We start from the raw sequence: 18,573 nt of genomic DNA, 5'->3' as shown, positions 1-18,573 counted from the left end.
TCTTTTGGGTGGCATTCTCTGACAGGTAAATGCTTGATGTTGGGGCTTTCTCTCCCTCCCTCAGCTCCTTTGTAGGATGGCGTGTTTCCACATGGGGGAGGGTCATATGCCATCTCATGGCAGCAGGGCTGAGGGCCTCATTGTCTGTCAGGTGTCCACTGGATCCTCTCTGTTCTGATTGGCCTGCTGTGCGTTGAGGCGCATCTCTCACCACCTCAACTCGTAAAAACATGTGCTGTCACTGATGGCTGAAGTCTGTGGTCTGGCCATTTTCTTTTTATCAAGAAATCTCTGCATAATGCAGCATTTCTAGAATCCATGTCTCTGCCAGTCCAGCCTCTGCATGTTCTCTGCCCGGCATGCAGAACTCCTCCATCCCCTGAAGCCCAGCGAAGCTGGAGGAAAGCCATGAGTGGAACCTCAGGCTCTTTCTCCTTGCCACCTCATTCCTGTGCCATGCTGAATGTGGCAGTGGCTTGCTGGCCCCCCAGGAGTCTGTTGACTTTCCTGGGCTATACCAAAGGAAGATGACCCCTGCCTTGGTGTCCTCATCCCCCCACCTCACTATCATCACCTTCTTCTAGAGTTTTCGCCAGGAGCTGGAAAAATAGGACATAAATAGGTCCGACTGCCTCTACCTCTTTAGTTCCTCCTCCTCTGCTTTCTTTCTGGCACAGAGGGTTTCTTTTATTTTTCTTTCATTCTGGAGGAACTTTCTTTGTGATGATAATGGCAGAGAGGTTGCCAGACATCCTGATTTGAACGGGTAGAGAATGGTCGGGGGAGAGAAAGAAAAACCCCATCATTTAAAAATTTTCAAAACAGTACCCTTGAAGATAAAATTATATCCTTGTAACTATTATTTCCACAAACCAGATATCATCCTTGAAGGAAAATGGAGATCCTATGAATAGTAATAAGTACTCTTATTCTCATTCTCATCTTTATCTTTTATTTGGAAACTCGAATCCTACTTGAAGTTTTCTGCATTTATTTCTGTGATTCTTCTTTGTTATTCTCTAAGTATTTCTCTGAGGAATGTGAGTGTGTGAGGGATCCTCCTCCCTAGCCTCTGCTACCTGACAAGCCCTGGACATCCCTTCAAGGTGTCCGTTGTTGAGGATGTGGTAGGTGATGGCGATGATGATGCTCAGGCTGAGGACAGCCTCTGTAGCTACCAGAGAACACACTCTCCTCTGCTACTGTGCAAATGCGTGGCACAGGGTCTGTGGAGAATCTGACAGCTGTATTCCTGCTGCTGTCACCAGCAGGGAGAGCCAGGTCTCCTATGGTGGCTGCTTTCTGGCCGGTCCAGGTTGCACCAGCATGGAGAGCTCTGCTCATCCTGGGCCACATGGAAATGGCCAGAAGGTGGTTCTTCACGGTGTCCTAGTCATACTTCTCATAAAATTCTCAGGGATTTTTGAGTCTAAAAAAACTTATTCAGTATTAACTTGCCACTTTTCATTAGTTCCACTTAGGCCAAGATAGAGGCCAAATCTAGTCTTCTAATAGGAAGAATCTGGGCTGGGGATGTGGCTCAAGTGGTAGCGTGCTCGCCTGGCATGTGTGGGGCACTGGGTTCAATCCTCAGCACCACATAAAAATAAAATAAAGATGTTGTGTCCAACGAAAATTGAAAAATAAATATAAAAAAAATTCTCTCTCTTCTCTCTCTCTTAAAAAAAAAAAAAATCTTACGTTGTTGTTCCTCTTCCAGTAACTGGGGTGTTCCTATTGGGTCAAACCTGTGACCTGTATTTTCTCTTTCAGGATAGGTTTTCTTTACAGGTTGAGTTCAGGAAGGCCCATTTTATTTGTAGGCAAATGCATAACTTGTAGGATTTTTCAAACCAGGTTTTCCAGGCATTATTTGCTAGTGTTAGGTGTGGATTGAATGTCCCCTAAGGATTCATTGGGATTAAAGTCTTGGTTCTCAGGTTGGTACTGTTAGGAGGTGGTGAAACCTTTGGAAGGTGAGACCTCATGGTATGTGTGTGGGGGTGGTTCTGGGTCACTGGGGTATGAAATATTTCTCCTGTGACCTCTATGGAAGTCACAGGAAAATTGTTATAAAGGAGCACACTTGGCCCTGACCCCTCTCTCTTTGCCCATTGTGACTTCTTGCTCCTACACATGCTGCTGCCACAGTGCTGCCATGTGATGTCCTCACCAGAACTCCAACCAAAGGGGCTGCCCAACCTTGGAATTTGAACAGACACTGCTATGAGCTAAACAGAACTTTTCTTTATTAAATACCTATTTCAGGTAAATTATTATAGTGATAAAAAGCTGACTAATACACTACCGTAGTGCTGAACAAATTTATGCTTACTCTGGGAATCTATTTTAGTTACCTTTTTTTACAGCTATGACTAAAGGATCTGACCAAAACAATTATAGAGGAGGAAAAGTTTATTTGTGGGCTCATGGTTTCAGAGATCTTAGGCCATAGAAGTCTGGCTCCATTCCTCAGGGCTTGAGATGAGGCAGAACATCATGGCAGAAGAGTGTGGCAGAGGGAAGCAGCTTACATGGTGTTTAGGAAGCAGAGAGAGGGACTCCACTTGGCAGATAGAAAATGCCGCAGTCTGGCTGGGCACAAAATCACGAGCCACTCACAGCTTTGTAGATTCAAACAGCAATTCTTTATTCCCGATCTCACACTGGCACTCTACAAATACGTTATGGGGAAATCCAGGTTCTCTGCCCAAATACTCTCTGAATCCCGGGAGAACTCAACAAAACTACAGGAGCGGTCACGCCTGAGGCAGCAGGATACGCCCTATTCCCAGCAGGGTACACCTTAAACCTGGAACCATCCTAAACCCTGATCCCCCCTAAACCCAGATCCGCCCTGGTCCTTGAGCAAGGTCACCTTACACACAATGTCACTGCAAAATGTCCAAGGCAAGTCCATTTTACCACGAGTCCTTCTTCTAAGCAACATGGGGTATGCTGGCAAGGAAATTGTCATACCTACTTGGCTAATGGCTCTCAGCAAGAAAATGTATAGCCCAAAGCCATACCTCCAATTCCCACCTCCTCCAGCCACACCCTATCAGCCTTCAGTTACCATTTAGTTAATCCCTATCAGAGGATTAATTCACTGAATGGGTTAAGGCCCTCAAAACCCAATCATTTCTTCTCTGAACCTTCTTGCCTTGTCTCACACATGAGCTTTTGGGGGATACATCACATCCAAATCATAATAGCTTCCTACCTCCATGTACATTTTAAATAATTTACAATTTACAGTTTTCTGGTTAGTTCCACAAATGTACCATGAAAGTTTTCATGAATCTTCTTGTCTCTAGTTTCCTAGGTTGCCAATGATTTTAACTAATTATAGAAACCCTTGAAATCTTTGAACCCTGTCCCTACTCTGCTCCTTCTATAATAATGGGAGTAATTGATTATAAACAATCTCTTTCATGTGAGAAAGAGATTTTATTTTAAATAAAACCTTTCCTGCTAGATTTTTCTCCTCCTTTTCCCTCTTTTTCCAAAGACGGTTCTTCATCTTGCATTTCCCTTTTCGACACTGGCTTATATGACTCTTTACCTTTCAACATGTCTTTGCTTTCAAACTTGGGAAAAGTGAGTCGAACACAGTATGATGAATTGAAACTCCTCTCCCCACCCAATTAAGACCATACATAATCTGTTGAAAGATTGTGCCATTTATCCTGGTTGACTCAGAGAGAGCCATTCTCAGCTAATATGTGGGCTCCTTGTAATAAAAGCAGGAACAAGTGGGAGTCAAATGTTCCTTTAGCAAAATGATGCCAGCTATTTCTCAAGGTTTTCAAGAAGTCACTTCAAAATATTCTGAATATGAGGAACATGCTTTCTTCATGTAGATGGAATCTCCCTAGGATAATTACTTAATTAGCTAATAGTTAATTAATGATTACTAGGGATAAACTTGCACTTAGGAAAAAACTTAGCACCAACACTGTCATTGGAAATAATCAAGACCAACCAAATAAGAATAAGCAAAAGGTTGCTATTGCAGACCAGTCAGCCACTATCACTTGTGCTTTGGCAGAGACTCAAGGGCAGAGGAGTGGGAAGATTTGATAATGGGAAGGGGTGGCCTTCAGGCATGCCTTGCTGGGGGCTGCTGACCTGGGAAGAAGCTCTAGGCTAACTAGACGCAAGGCATTCTGTGACTGGTTAGTAGTGAATGTTTGGTTTTCTCTCCATAGGACTAAGTTGGATGTGGGGATACAAATTAGGGCGGTTGTCAGTTTTTAATCAAGTTCTTGCTGTTTGGGGTCAATTATTACCAGAGATATTATTTGGCTTCCTGAATTACTTGTTGGAAAGTATGGTCTAACTTCCTATAAGTCTGGCTTACAGCAACCTGGCCTTCCTTGCTGATTGCTGTTGATAATGGGTTGTTTTCCTGAGCTACTACTACACTAATTCAGAGTTTTCTTGTTATAAATGGTCTGGGTATTGTTGATTTGTGTATTTAATCACTCATTTACTAATGGAGAATCAACCCAGATCAGATTATGTACTGTTCCTGTTACACATTTAGAGTACGAAAGCTCATCTACTCTCTGTGGGGCTTTAGGCAAATAAAACTAATGTGAACTTTCAGCTGAGGTGTAAACTGTTAGAATGTACAAGAAACAATTAGGCATAGGTGCTGGCATTACTCAGATGGAGGTAGGTGGGATTTTCTGGAAGAAAGAGGTAGAATCCCAGCCAGGCCAGGAGAGTTGCTTGTAATAGTCTGAAGGGTAACTGAAGTGGGAAGGACGAGGAGATGAAGGAGTCGGTAAAGAAGGAAGCATTCACAGGGGGCATTCTTCCAAGGACCAGGTCTTAACCTTGAACCCTCCTTGAGTTGCCATGAGAAAAGGGAGCTGGCATAGAGCCCCACCTTCTCATCTTCTCCCTTCACTGCTTTGTGGTGCTCATCTGAGGCCTCCGTGAAAAGCTGTTCCTCTTGGCTCTTCAGCACAGTTCAGCTGGGGAGATGGGGGCATGGTGACACTCAAGGAGAAGCACAATCTGATCTGCCAGTTGGGCCCTGGTCAGAAAGGTAGAGGATGCTCCTCAGTCCCCCAACCAATGCAGACTGTGAGTTGAAAAGGTCTAAAGGCAGGTGGGCTTCTCCCCTAAGCAGAGCCAGCAAGGCTGCTGTCCCTGATCTTCTTCCTAGGCTCCTTGGCACAGCAAGTGGAGGCCAGAGCCACAGGGCAATATTAAAACTTCCACCAGATAAGCAAGCAAGCAAGTAAATGAAAAACCCCCACTGAAACTAGTCTAAAGATCAAACTTCCTCAAACCCCGAGTCAGCAACTGTTTGAATGCAGGCCACTCATACACATAAGGGCTTTTTTGACTCTGATTTTGATATAGAAATTGAAACAGAACATTGATTCAGATGTGTCACCTTTTGATTAGTAGGTTTTCTTTGCCAAATATTGTTTTTACTGATGAAAAACATCTTCCTCTAAGGAAAGTGGTCATAATATCTAAACACCAAACTACGCATAAATAGACTTTATAAGATGATCTTTTTCATGGTAAAATCATTTATTTGATTTGGTTAATCAAATGAAGATTTCTTAAGATTAAGCTTAAATCTTTTTTTTTCTCATTATTTTATGATGCTAGGAATTAAACCCATGACTCAGAGCATTATAAACAAGTGTTCTACCACTGAGTTGCATCCCCAACCTTTAAACCTAAATCTTTTAGGGTGTGTTAGGTGTAAGGTGGTTTAGATGTAAGGTGTCCCCCAAAAACTCTTATGTAAGACAATAAAAGTTTAGAGAAGAAATGATTGGGTTATCAGAGTCTTAACCCAATCAGTGAATTAATTCCCTCATGAGATTAACTGAGTGGTAACTGAAGGCAGGTAGGCTGACAGACATGCGTCCCTGGGGGTGTGCCTTTAGGGGTACATATTTTGTATCTGACCACTGTAAGTCTCTCTCTGCTTCCTGATCATCACATGAGCCACTTTTTTTCCACCACACTCTTCCACCATGATGTTCTACCTCACCTTGAGCCCCAAGGAATGGAGCCAGCCTTCTACGGACTGAGACCTCCGAAATCATGAGCCCCCAAATAAACTTATCCTCCTAAAAATAGTTCGTCTCAGGTATTTTAGTCATTGAAATGAAAAAGCTGACTAAAACAAGGGTGCAATACAGTGGATTCTGAAAAACAAAACCAGTTCTTCAGATATTTGAGGGCTCATGATTACACTTTCAGTTCTTCTGAAATACAGTTGCTAAAATGAGTCTTTTTAGCTTTCATGAAACAAAAGATTCATCCTATTTTATAATTCAAGGAAGTTAGAAAAAAAAAAAAAAGAAAAAACAGGGTTTGAACCCAGAGGTGCTTAACCGCTGAGCTACAGTCTCAGCCCTATTTATTCATTTAGTTTGAGACAGAGTCTTGCTAAATTGCCTCACTAAATTTCTGAGGTTGGTCTCAAACTTGTGATCCTCCTATCTTAGCCTCCTGAGTCACTGGGATTATAGGCATGCAACACTGCGCCCAGGTTAATTCAAGGAGTTTTAATGCCAGATTGAATAAAGTTCAATTCAGTTGACAAAGTTGAAAATGAGAAGAGGACAATCTTTTACAAAGGTAACTAACTTTCATGTGTCTGAATGGAGAACGTATTTGGAATTCATCAGCACAAGTTTATCATAAATAGCACAAAAGCACCTGGGGACTCAAATATAAGAATTTGTGGTTAGGACAGGACTTATAGTTCTAAAGAATTTCAACAGGAAACAGGTAAAAAAAATCTCTAGCCCCAGTGACCTGGTTTGGAGGCTGGGTTCCAACACAGAATGCAAGGGTCCTCTCATGTTTATCTGCACATGAAGTCTACACAGTATGGTAATATGGCTGTGATAAAGTGCTGAATGACTAAATTATTCACCTAGTGTCTTTTAAATTCTATCTGCTTTTAAGATAGTGCTAGATCCAGAGGCTAAGACCAAACACACATGTGAATACAGTGTAAAGAGGAAGGAAAAGTTAGGGCATAAAGTAGACATCTCCAGAGTAGACAGGAGAATCTGGGGAGACCATGATGCATTAAGATTTCATTCAAAGGAACTAACTGCCCAAAGCATTGGAAATCCTAATCATAATTGTTCAGTAAATGTTGTTTTGGCGGCAGGTCTTACTAGCTCTATAAAGTAATGTTATTTGAGCCTTATCTATAAAATGGCCGTGGACACTATTTTCTTATTATTACGTTGCATCATCATGCTGTGGCATGATTTTGGCACAGACATTTTCTGCTTTCTAGAACTGTGCGGTGTGCTGCTGTACTGACTGATCCCATGGATGCAGTCTGTGTCCCACTGGATTATCAGGCAGCACAATTACTCGCTACACAGCCAGTGTTAGATAGGAGTGAGCACACCAGCATTGCTGTGAATTCATGTGGTCATCACCTACTGGGTAGACAGGACAAAGAACACACTGTTTTCTTCTTTCATGTCCAGTTCCAACCAGGTAACTCTCCGATGATTTCAAAATTACATTTCCTTCCCAAATACATCATCTCCTATACCCCTCACCTTTATTTTTCAAACTCTGATGCTTAACAAGTAGGTTAATCTTTAGTTTCATTTTTTTAAGTCTACCCCTTAATTCATTAGTTCACAATCATTTATTATGTCTATTTAATTTGTCCTTTGCTATATTCCAAAGTTGACTCTGGTAACTTGTTGTGTTAGTTATTTGGGCTATCTCCCAGCAGGTCCTGCTGTTGGTAGTATTCTCTTTCGGACACCATTTTTATTAGGACAATTTCCTGCTTAATGTCTACCATGCTCCTGCATACAGTGGCTGAGACAGGAAGGACGCAAGCTCAAAGCCAACCTCAGCAAAAAGCAGGGTGCTAAGCAATTCAGTAATACCATGTCTCTAAATAAAAATACAAAATAGGGCTTGAGATGTGGCTCTGTGGTTGAGTGTCCCTGAGTTCAACTCCTGGTACCCTCCACCCCAACAAAAGTCCACCTTGCTTATGAGCTCAAGCAGCTAAGAATTGTGTTCCAAATCTCTTGGAAAAAAAACAAAAACAAAAACCAACAAAACAACAAACCAAAACCACTGCCACACTTGTTTTGCTTCCCTTTTGCTACCATTCTGGTTACTGCACATGTATAAAGCTTTTCTTTGCTCTGTGCCCCATAGCCTTGGGAATCTCCCTTTTGCTCAGCTGTTCTAATCACACCTGTCAAGCACAACCTGACCCAACACTCACAGTCACCAAGAAGTTTTCCCAGTCAAACGAGAGTATACAGTGACTTCCTTCCTATGTTAATTTTCTATTTCACTATAACCAGCAATGTTCTCGTTTGAAAAACTTCTTTTGGTCTGAAAAATTCTTTCATATATAGTCTTTGCTACTATGTAGTGTAATATCTTCAGTTTCTGAAATTAGTATCCATTTGTCCTGTCTCCTTAGGTATATGGGTAAACTTTTTTCTTTTTCAAGTTTTATTCCCATTGTAGAGACTTCTCTTTCTACAATTTTGAGCTGAGATGAGAGGTTAGTTCAGGACTAAGCACAGACTAGATTTTTATTTAATATTTCAGGAACAATGAATTATTCAGCTAGAGATAAGGGATTCAGTTGGTGACAGAAATGAGCACAGAAGACTTTTATGTAAAGATGGGAATAAATTGACCTTAATGATTATACATGGCTCAAATTACTGAACCTCAGGAAAAAAATACAAACTATACTAAATCAACAGTGACAAAATATATCATGTGTCATCTATCTCATGGATTAGAAAATGAAACAATTGGATTATTTTGCTTTGCTTTCAGAACATATATATGTGACAAGTAATAATTTTCTATTTATGAGAGATACTTCTTCTGAACTTTTTGATTTATTAGTTCATACATTTGTAAAATATATGTTTGCTGGTTTAGTTGAAAAAATATTAAATAAGATTTTATTGAAAAAAGTGTTTCTTATGATAAAACCATTGCATAAGAATATATGAAACTGTTTTATCAATTTTTAAAAAACTGCCTTGTGAATATCAAAGAGTTGTTCAAATGAGGAATTCGGTATTTCAATGTTTCTAAAAATATGTTAGACTCATTCATGTTGCAAGAAACAAAATATTTTCAGCTATTTCACTGAGTCAGGGTTTCTGGGAAGGATAAGTGCAGAAGTCAAGGAGGCAATGGTTTCCACAGCTGAAGATAGTTGTTGTGTAGGCACCAAAAAGGCCCGCAGTCAGTCTTTCCAATGTCATGTCATGGTGCCTCTGCTCCTTTCCATCTGCCATTTGCTGATGAGTGGTATCCCTCAACTCCTCTGAACCTTGTGGATTCTGGTGACCCCTGTTGCAGTTGTGTCTCTATTGCCTCCTGGTCCTTGTCTACTGCATTCTATCTCTTCATGTTCATATACCTTGTTTTCTGTCAATTCATTTTGAACTTGTTATGTTGAATTTCCCTGGAAAACTCTGACTCCACATATTATCATCCCTTTCATGTGCTTGGGCCTTCTGTACAGTGCTATGGCTTGGGCATAAATCCATTTTTGCAATTAGCTATGACCAGAGTGGTAGGGATCATGATGTTCAAGCAGGTCCACACAGGTTGAATTTTATTGGTAAAATTATTGTAGGCTAGAGTTTATCCCATTGATTTTTGCAGTATCAGAAATTTTGACTTACCGGGGTTCTAGGGTACATGGATAGGAGAATGATGCAACTTCAAGCTGAGAAACTCGAAAGATTTATCTAAAAGCCAGAGTATCATTATTAATTTAAGAGGAGAAATTTAGCTATCATGCAGATCAGATATTTGTGTCTGCCTAACCAATTCATTTTTATTTCCTGTAGGCAGAATTGGACTGTGGGCATATTAGACAGATAACTGGCCATAGTACCAAGCTATGAGGTGGCCCAAACAGCTTTGGAATAAATTGGAAGTATGTCCCAGTTAACTCAGCTTTCTGCACATGGCTCCTCACATAACTGGCTGAATGGAATTTGGCTCCACTTCTGATTCAATAGGCTGGTACTTAGTAGAGATTTATTGAATGTGAAAGTACTCTCTCCACTGAGTTTTTTGGTGGAAATAAAAATCAATCCTTGTCAGCACCAATCTATTTCTTTAAAGTTTTCTTTTCCAAAATAAACAGTCTTGTTGCGTTGTTGACTTAGAGATGGAGCCCCAAATTCTGAAAACCCCTGGTCTTTTAAAGTATTTAGAGGTAACTATTTGCTTCTGAACCCACAGCATCTCTTGTCCTTAGTACAGAGCAACCTCTTCTGCCCTAGGCATCCTGCTTTCCATAGTTAATACCTTAATCCAAATTAAATAAGCTTCCTAAAATCTTGTTCTAGGATGGCAGAGAGGAGCACATTCAGAGTCAACCTCTCCCCCAAATGCTTGAAACATTAATTTAATAGCAACATTAATTTTATGTTATTCTAATCCCTGACATTAATGTAAGTTTTTGATTCTCACAATACCTAGATTCATTCATGCATTTCCAGCCCAGATGTCTTTCTGCCATTATAAGTGGATTTTCTATATTTCTGATTGGATCTATTAACTGTTGGCATGGTAATCACATGGCGTTAAGAAATTATTCAAATATGAGGCTATGTGTTAAATGCAAAGCGTGTTTCGTAAATAGCCAAACAATTGTCCAGTTTTAGCAAGTTGAGACCTGGGGTCTGTGTCAAGACCGAGCACTGTACTGACACATGGCTGGTACTTAGTTGAGCTTTACTGAATGTGAAAGATTTCAGTTGCTAGTATATCCTGATGATTTCCTTTAATAGCTGCCTTTAGATGTAGATTGAAGATAGATTTAAAGAGTTAGTAGATTCAACAGAAGTTAGCTTAAATTCTTATGTACTTGACTAGCCCCATCACTGTGAGAAACATACCTTCACTTTTCTTGTAAGGATATGACTTCAATATTGATTCAGTTTCATATTTGAAAGTAAATTGACAGAGTTATCAGCCTACATTACAATAAAATGTTATGATATATTACTTAAGTATTTGTATTTGAGCACTGTCAAACTATGAAATGATCACTAAGTTGACTAATGTCTTGCTCTGTCTGCTTAGTGTGATTGAGAAAAGAAAAAATAGACCAGACTCTTTTTGACATTTTTGCTCTATGTGCGTGGCAGTAACTTATCCCAATTGACTTATCCTTAATTCCTAGGAAGACAGAGGTTGACTTTTGCTCTTCATGAGCTGTTTCTTGATATCTTTCAGTCACACCAAGTGTATGTATCTCTATATATGTTTGTGTATATGTATGGTATATTCCAGTGTAGCCATCACAGAGTAAGGCAATTTCTCTCTCTTTTTAAGAGCCATTATCTACTATTAGCTGCAATGCAAAGTGTACTCTTATATGTTATCTGGTACACTAATTAAATTGAATGAGGGAGGGAGAACCTATTCACATTGTTGGAGCTAATGACCCAGTGCATTAGTAGTGATAGGGAAGACACATTAGAAGACAAATGTCTTGTTTTAATTGCACTGTTGTAGGATTGGAGGAAAGAGAGAGGCATTTCTTTCAAATTGTAAGTCAGTCTTTATATGAATGGTAAAGAATTGTCTTAAGTCTCCAGACTAACTAATGTTTAGTAAACATTTTCCCTTTGTTGATTATATCCATCCACGGACTGTAAAATCAGTGCTGCTAATGTAATTCTAAATTGGCATTGATACCAATTACAGTTATTATACTGTTGAAAAATTAGGCAACATGCGAGCCTTTGAATTACATTAGAAAAGAGAGCGTCTCTGTACTTTTAAAAAAGTAGTAGTACCAATTGTCAACAAGTATGACCTGCACTCAAGTTTGCATGACAAAATAAATCACCTGGAAATAAATCATATATCATTCAGGAATGTGATAACCAAAAGAGTGAAGTTTTGTTTGCTTTGTTCCCAGTTATATCTCCAGGACCTAGAAGAAGAATGCTTGGCATAGGTTCATAGTAAATGTTTGCTGAGTAGGTAAAAGTCATACAATATCCCAGATCCATCTTCTCAAGAGTACTTAAAGGTTATTTCTAAACTATTTACTGTCTTAGTTCCTTAGGATTGGACTTAAAATATAATGTTAAAAATATATCTTTAAGGTTGGGATGTAGCCAAGTGGAAGAGCACTGAACTTGCATGTCTAGGTTTGATCCCCAGTGCCTCAAAAACCAAACCAAAACAAAGCTAAAAAAAAAAAAAAAAACCTCTATTTGTCTGAGTGCCTCTTATTAAGTGTTAAGAATTGTTAGTTTCCTGTTATAAATTTGATAACTTAGGTTCAAAGAAGTTAAAAAATTTGTATAAGAAACAGAGTCAGAATAATTCATCAGTATGTAAGTAAGTGATAAGTTTAATAAACTAAGCTCTTGGTTACATTCTTACCAGATTTGCACAGGTTTAGTTTTCCCATATTGAAAACAGTGGATGCTCAAATTCTCACCATTACTCCAGTAGCATTGGTCACTGTTGAGCACTTTCTTCTTGCTTTTCATGACACTACTCTCTTCTGATTCTCTTCCTACTTCTTATATTATCAACTCCTCATCTTCTACGTAGTCCTTAAATATGGATATTCCTTAGGGCTCAGTCCTGGGGCTTTGCTTTCTGCCACTATGCTCCCTTTGGGCAATTCATCTCACCTACCTCTGGGTTTCAGTTACTGTCTGTGTGCTAATAACTGAAATCTCTACTTCCAACTAGTCTTCTTGAGTGTGGGTCCTATTTATATCAAAGACTTGCATGTTACCATCTCTGCTGGGATGTCTCCAAAGCACTCAAATCTCAACAGCTTATTCAGGGCTCGATGAAACATCCTACTCTTAAAAACATTCTCCTCAGTGAGAATCAGGGGTTAGGAACCTGAGCTCTAAAGCCATGTGGCTGGATCAAGATCCTGGATCCAATGCTTGGTTACTTCCTGTGTGATTTGGAGCAAATCATTATTTATCTTTCTGTTTCTGAACTTGGTTAATGTGGATAATAGCAGTTTTACCTACCTCAAAATTTTGTTGCATTACTGAGACTGTATGTAGAAGGCTGAGACCAGAGCTAGACAAATAGAAAGGATCAATGAATGTCAGCTATTATTTGCTAACTTTTTGCTCCAACAAGAAAGCTGGGTATCATTCTTGAGATCTCCAACCCCCTGACCTTCTCCCATTTTACATCCAATCACCAATTATATCTAGTGATTTTTCTGACTAAAATTTTCTCAAATCTACTTGTGGTGCTTGCTTCGGCAGCACATATACTAAAATTGAAATGATACAGAGAAGATTAGTATGGCCCCTGCACAAAGTTGACACGCAAATTTGGAAAGCATTTCATATTTTTTGGCGTTGGAGAAGATAATGCTAAGTGAAGTTAGCAAATCCCTCACCCCCCAACCCCAAAAGAAACAAATGCCAAATGTTTTCTCTCATATAAGGAGGCTGATTCATAGTGGGGTAAGGAGGGGGTGCATGGGAGGAATAGATGAATTCTAGATAGCACAGAGGGGTGGGAGGTAAAAGGAGGGGGCAGGGGAGTAGCAAGGATGGTGGAAGGTGATAGACATCATTATCCAAAGTACATGTATGAAGACACGAATTGGGGTCAACATACTTTATATACAACTAGAGATATGAAAAATTGTGCTGATATGTGTAATAAAAATTATAATACATTCTGCTTTCACTTATTTAAAAAAAATTTTTTTTTTAAATCTACTTGTGTACCACGATGGCCATATCTGAACTGAGAATCACCCCAGGAACTGATTTTCTTCTGTCTCCTTCTGGCCCAGTCTCTACAATCTGGCCAATGCTATTTATCAGCAACATTCCTTTCTCAATGCCATTATTCATAAAACTTGTGAGTGGCTCCCCAGTTAGTGCCAGTAGTGGGGCTATTCTCTCCCTTATTGGGACAATGAGGCTAGAGACACTAGAAGTTGCTGTGGCTGATCTGCTGCAGGATTCCCCCAAGGAGAGAAGAAAAGCATCTGATTCTATCCACAATCCCAGCACGAGACTTCTTGAATCTGAGGAGGAGGATCTGACTCATATTATGTTTTCTGATGATTTGTTCAAGGAAGTTCAGAAATTCTGGATGGGAGCGTGGAATAATTTCAGGCAGCCTAAATAGAAACAGAACCTCAGGTAACTGTGGAGGATGTGGCCTGGGGAAAACAAGAAAGTTAAAGGTTAATTGTATTATCTTGGCTCAAGATTCCTGCTCAGTACTAGAGCTTGCCAGAGTCACGCTAACAAATCTTAAATTGAAAGAATGATTTCTAATTTTTACTTGGTTTACACATTGGTATTGTGAATCAAAAAACAAAGCGAAAAACAAACAAAACAAAACAAAACAAAAAAAGGAATTATCAGCTAGGATTTTCACCTGGAGCTTGTGCTTACTCAAGAGAAATGCTTCAGATTGGAATAGACCAAAGTGTTTGGCCTCTGGGCAAGCTTTTCTAACAATTAAATTGGACTGCCTTGTAAGCCATTTCAAAGCCCTTTCCCGTTTGAAGCAGTCCACCCACTGATGTGAGAGGATGTAGCTGATTATCCTCCTCTAAACAAGGGAAAGACCTTCAGGTGGTCTGACTTGGAAGGAAAGTCTGGCTCTGGGAGAGAGAAATCTTGGAGGCTAAGGGAAAAAGGCACGAGACAAAGCCCAAAGAAGGAAATTTAGAGCATAAAATGAACTGGGGAAAAAAAAATCAAAATCCAAACAAAGTACAGTGGGAAAATTCTGCTGGCTTTCCATGTTCTGGGAATGCCGGCCCTTCTCGTAGAAGACTGAAGCTACTTACTTCATGGAAGGAAGCCGGATTCCTTTCTCCATCAGAACCCTCTCAGTACTTCTGAAGAAAATGTCAGAATAAGGATAGACCAAGAAAACAATTTGTATTACAAAAGCTTTGAATATTTTTGTGTGGTGCTTGGGATTCTAAGTGGAAGATAGAGAAGAGATGATTCTGAGAAAAATTGCATCAGACAAGTTTCAGGAAACTTTCTTCAAAACTTTTGCAATGGGGCAGGGATTGAACTCAATCCTACTGGAACAAAAGGCAGGAGGGTTTTTAAAGCCCTGGGTGAGCTAGGGGTAAAAATACTGGAGAACATTAGGGGGAAGGTTGGCAAATGTGATTAGGCCATCTGTGTTTGCTGGTTGTGCCCTTTGCTTCTGAAATTGTCCTCTCCTCAGCACCATTAACCCTCATCTAGGGGGATCATTTTTTGTGAACAATTTGCTATAATCTCTCTAATATCTGAAAAGGCCTCACTTGAAGTCACATCCCTTTGAAGCTATTTGCTCATTTTTCTGCCTCCCTTTATAAAGCAGAACACTGCCAAAGAGTTGTCTTTATTCACTGGCCTTCACTCCTCACTCTAGTTGGGCTTTTATCTCCAAGACTCCACTTAAACAGCTCTTGTTAGGTTCTCAACAACCTCTTCTTTGCCAAATTCACTGTCTGTTCTCAGTTCTTATCTTACTATGCTCTTAGCAGCAATTTGACACGTTTGTTCACTTTCTTCTTTGGAAAGTGTTCCCTGGCTTGTGGCATCCACACATTCAGGGTTAAACCATGAGCACGGAAAGCACACCGCCCCACTGGCCACTCCTCTCACGGCCAACATCTAACTGTTGAAGTGTCCCACGGAGCGATCCTCATCCCTGCTTTCTGCTATACTCATTCCTTGGGGGTGGGGGTGGGGGCAGAAATCATGACTTTCTATGCCATCCAAGGACTCATGACTCCCAAGTTTATGTCTCTGGCCCTTAGCTCTACACTGAACTCTAAACTCAGATATCTGATGTAACCCTCACCTAGGGGGATCATTTTGGTCCTACTTACACTGCCACCTGGGTATGTACTGAGCATCACAAAATCAATATGCCCCAAACAAAATTCTTGATTTCTATTCACAACGCTCTTCCTTTCTCCCTCAGTCCTATCTCATCCTATGAAAGCAGCACTCATTTATTTATAATTGATTCCTCTTATTCTATTATACTTCACATTTGGTCTACCAACAACACTTGCCAGGTCCACCTCCAAAATATATTCTGAACTCAGTCACTCTAACCATGTCCACTATTAGTCCACCTGCTGCTTCCTCTTTCCTTAGTAATTCAATCCAAACAAACAAATCTTGTTTTCTTGCTTTCTTTCTCTCCCCCTTACAATATATTTCTTACATAGAAAGACATCTTAGGTCACTGAATGATCATATTCTTTCCCGACTCTCAATCTACCATTGAATAGAGTGATATCCAAAGTCCTTATTATAGTCCCTGAGATGTAACATCATTTGGCATTTGTTCATCTTTCTGGTCTCACTTACCATTTCTCCTACCATTGTGTTCTCTCCTTTACTACCCTAACTACTTTTTATATCATAACACATAACATTTTCCGAACATTATATTATGTATTTACATTTGTGCTACTATATCCTTACCACTGAGAAAAAGTGCATGACAGGTAGAGGGTGCTCAATGCACATGGGTTGAATAACAATAAATATACATATTTAGGTTGTATATGCTAAGTACTATCCTTAGTGTCCCCCATGGATTATTTTATTTTTTAATTGTAATGGCTCTGCATATTTTATGTTAGATGCTATCATTACTCCCAAAGGTCAGAAGACATTCATTCCTCCTTTGTCTTTCACGTTTGTTCCCAGCTGTACCTGACATGACCTATTAACTTTTAGGGGGAGCTTTTGTGCCTTTTATCTTCTCAGAATTGTCAGATCAAAGGCTGGTTCTATTTTTACACACTTTAAAAATATTTATATTGCTAAAAAAATGCAGTTACATATTTTTTGGTATATGTGAGTAGATTTATCTTCAAGAAATGGAGTTGCCATAAATAATAAGACACTGGCTATAACTAATAGGACATGAAGGCTGTATTGCTATATTGTAAATATTTAGATTTTTTTCTGAATATTATGATGTTTTGACATCTTAAACAAACTTGTCTGTCTAGGGAAACACTGCCTCTCCTGGGGTAGGCCAGTTCTTAAAGACAACAACAAAGGGTCCAGCCAGGAGCATGTCTTTGATGTGGGAACTTGATTCAAAGCCATATTCTTCTCTATAGTTCAGGAAGAACTATTTCTTTGTTTTAGTCATCCTAAAGGGACAGGTGTCAGGCAACTAGGAAGCCCCACAGTAATCCAAAGCCTGCAGAAATGGTTCAGACTGGCAGTCCTAAACTGTTCTCCTGCCCTGCTTTCCCTCTCCCATGGAAACCTCGGTGAAGACAGTGGCCTGAACCTACCCTTGTTGGCATATTCAGCCTACTGACCACCTTGGAATCTTTCCCATGTGACCCTGTTGTACATGTTATGTCCTATGCAACTGTATTACAAAGCAAAACAAAACAAGATAAAAACCATAAGTGGCATTAACTTCTCTGTTTCATCACCCTATCTCCTTTATAAATTAAGTCCTGGGTACAACACAACTGAAGAGTCAACCAGTATTTAATTAATGAGTAAAGGATTACCAAAAACATGAATATCCCTATATTTCAGTGAATTTAATATAGTTGTTGCTTTGAGAATAACTGTTATCTCTACTTACCGGAATATTCTTATCTGCTTTAAATGCCCTAAATGCTCCTTATTTGTGAATGTCATCCTGAATTAGACACAGAAGTGATTTGGAGGATGTTTACCCTCCTTTGCATGTGTGAAATTTTATTTTATTTTATTTTTTTAGGAAGAGTAGAAGGGAAGAATCAGACAGTTTATTATTAGAGCTAGTTAGCATTACTTCCTACCCTGTTTGTCTTCTCACAGTGTAAGTTGTGTATATTACTCTACGCTGATCTTGAGCATTCAACTTTATTTCATTTAACATCTTTGGAACACTTAGTAGATGTGTTTTATTGCATAAATGGAAAATAATCCTTTAGGCTATTTTAAAAAATAGCACATCCTTTCTTAACTTGAAGATGGCTCACTTACCATTGTTTATGTTGAAAAACAACTTCCTTTATTATACTGTCTCCTGATTTCTCTTGGATAATTAAATAACTGCTGTCACTCCCCACATTTGAATCTGGAGGCTAACCCTGATTCTGCAGCTGATTTCGATGCAGATCATGAGATAAAACTGCTTTTTCACTCTTAATGTCGAATGTCTTTAGATAATACATGCAAGGAACCAGTGGACCCCAGTGGATGAATCAATTGAGAAGTCAGTTGTGATGCTAAATGAGGGTTACTTCTTATTTGTCTTTGAAGATGAAGCATATACAATATTGCTAATAAATGCGAACCAGTAACTCTCTCCTCTAAATAAATGATTCTATTGATTTATTGATGCCATGTCTTATTTTTCAGGACTGTCCACTATTTTCTCACTTTGTTTTCTAAATAAATGAAATTCTCATAGACTTCTTGCAACAGAGACCAAGTTCAAGGAACATTATCTCTCTCACACGTTTCCATGCTCTTATGTATATGGCTGTCCTTCTGACACTCTGTGGACCAAAGTTGAGAACGAATTACTTGG

At 39.5% G+C, this 18,573-nt stretch overlaps 1 non-coding gene across 1 annotated transcript; it reads left to right on the top strand.

The window, feature by feature from the left end:
• Positions 1 to 13,276: 13,276 nt before the first annotated feature.
• Positions 13,277 to 13,383, top strand: LOC143400621 (U6 spliceosomal RNA). The gene has a single exon (XR_013091520.1). It is a non-coding gene; the product is annotated as a U6 spliceosomal RNA (small nuclear RNA).
• The last annotated feature ends 5,190 nt before the right edge of the window (positions 13,384 to 18,573 follow it).

The sequence above is a fragment of the Callospermophilus lateralis genome, chromosome 5, assembly GCF_048772815.1.
Source record: "Callospermophilus lateralis isolate mCalLat2 chromosome 5, mCalLat2.hap1, whole genome shotgun sequence".
In the NCBI taxonomy this organism is placed as follows: Eukaryota; Metazoa; Chordata; class Mammalia; order Rodentia; family Sciuridae; genus Callospermophilus; species Callospermophilus lateralis.
Note: the sequence above shows the minus strand (reverse complement) of the source record. Positions and strands in the feature narration are given on the sequence as shown.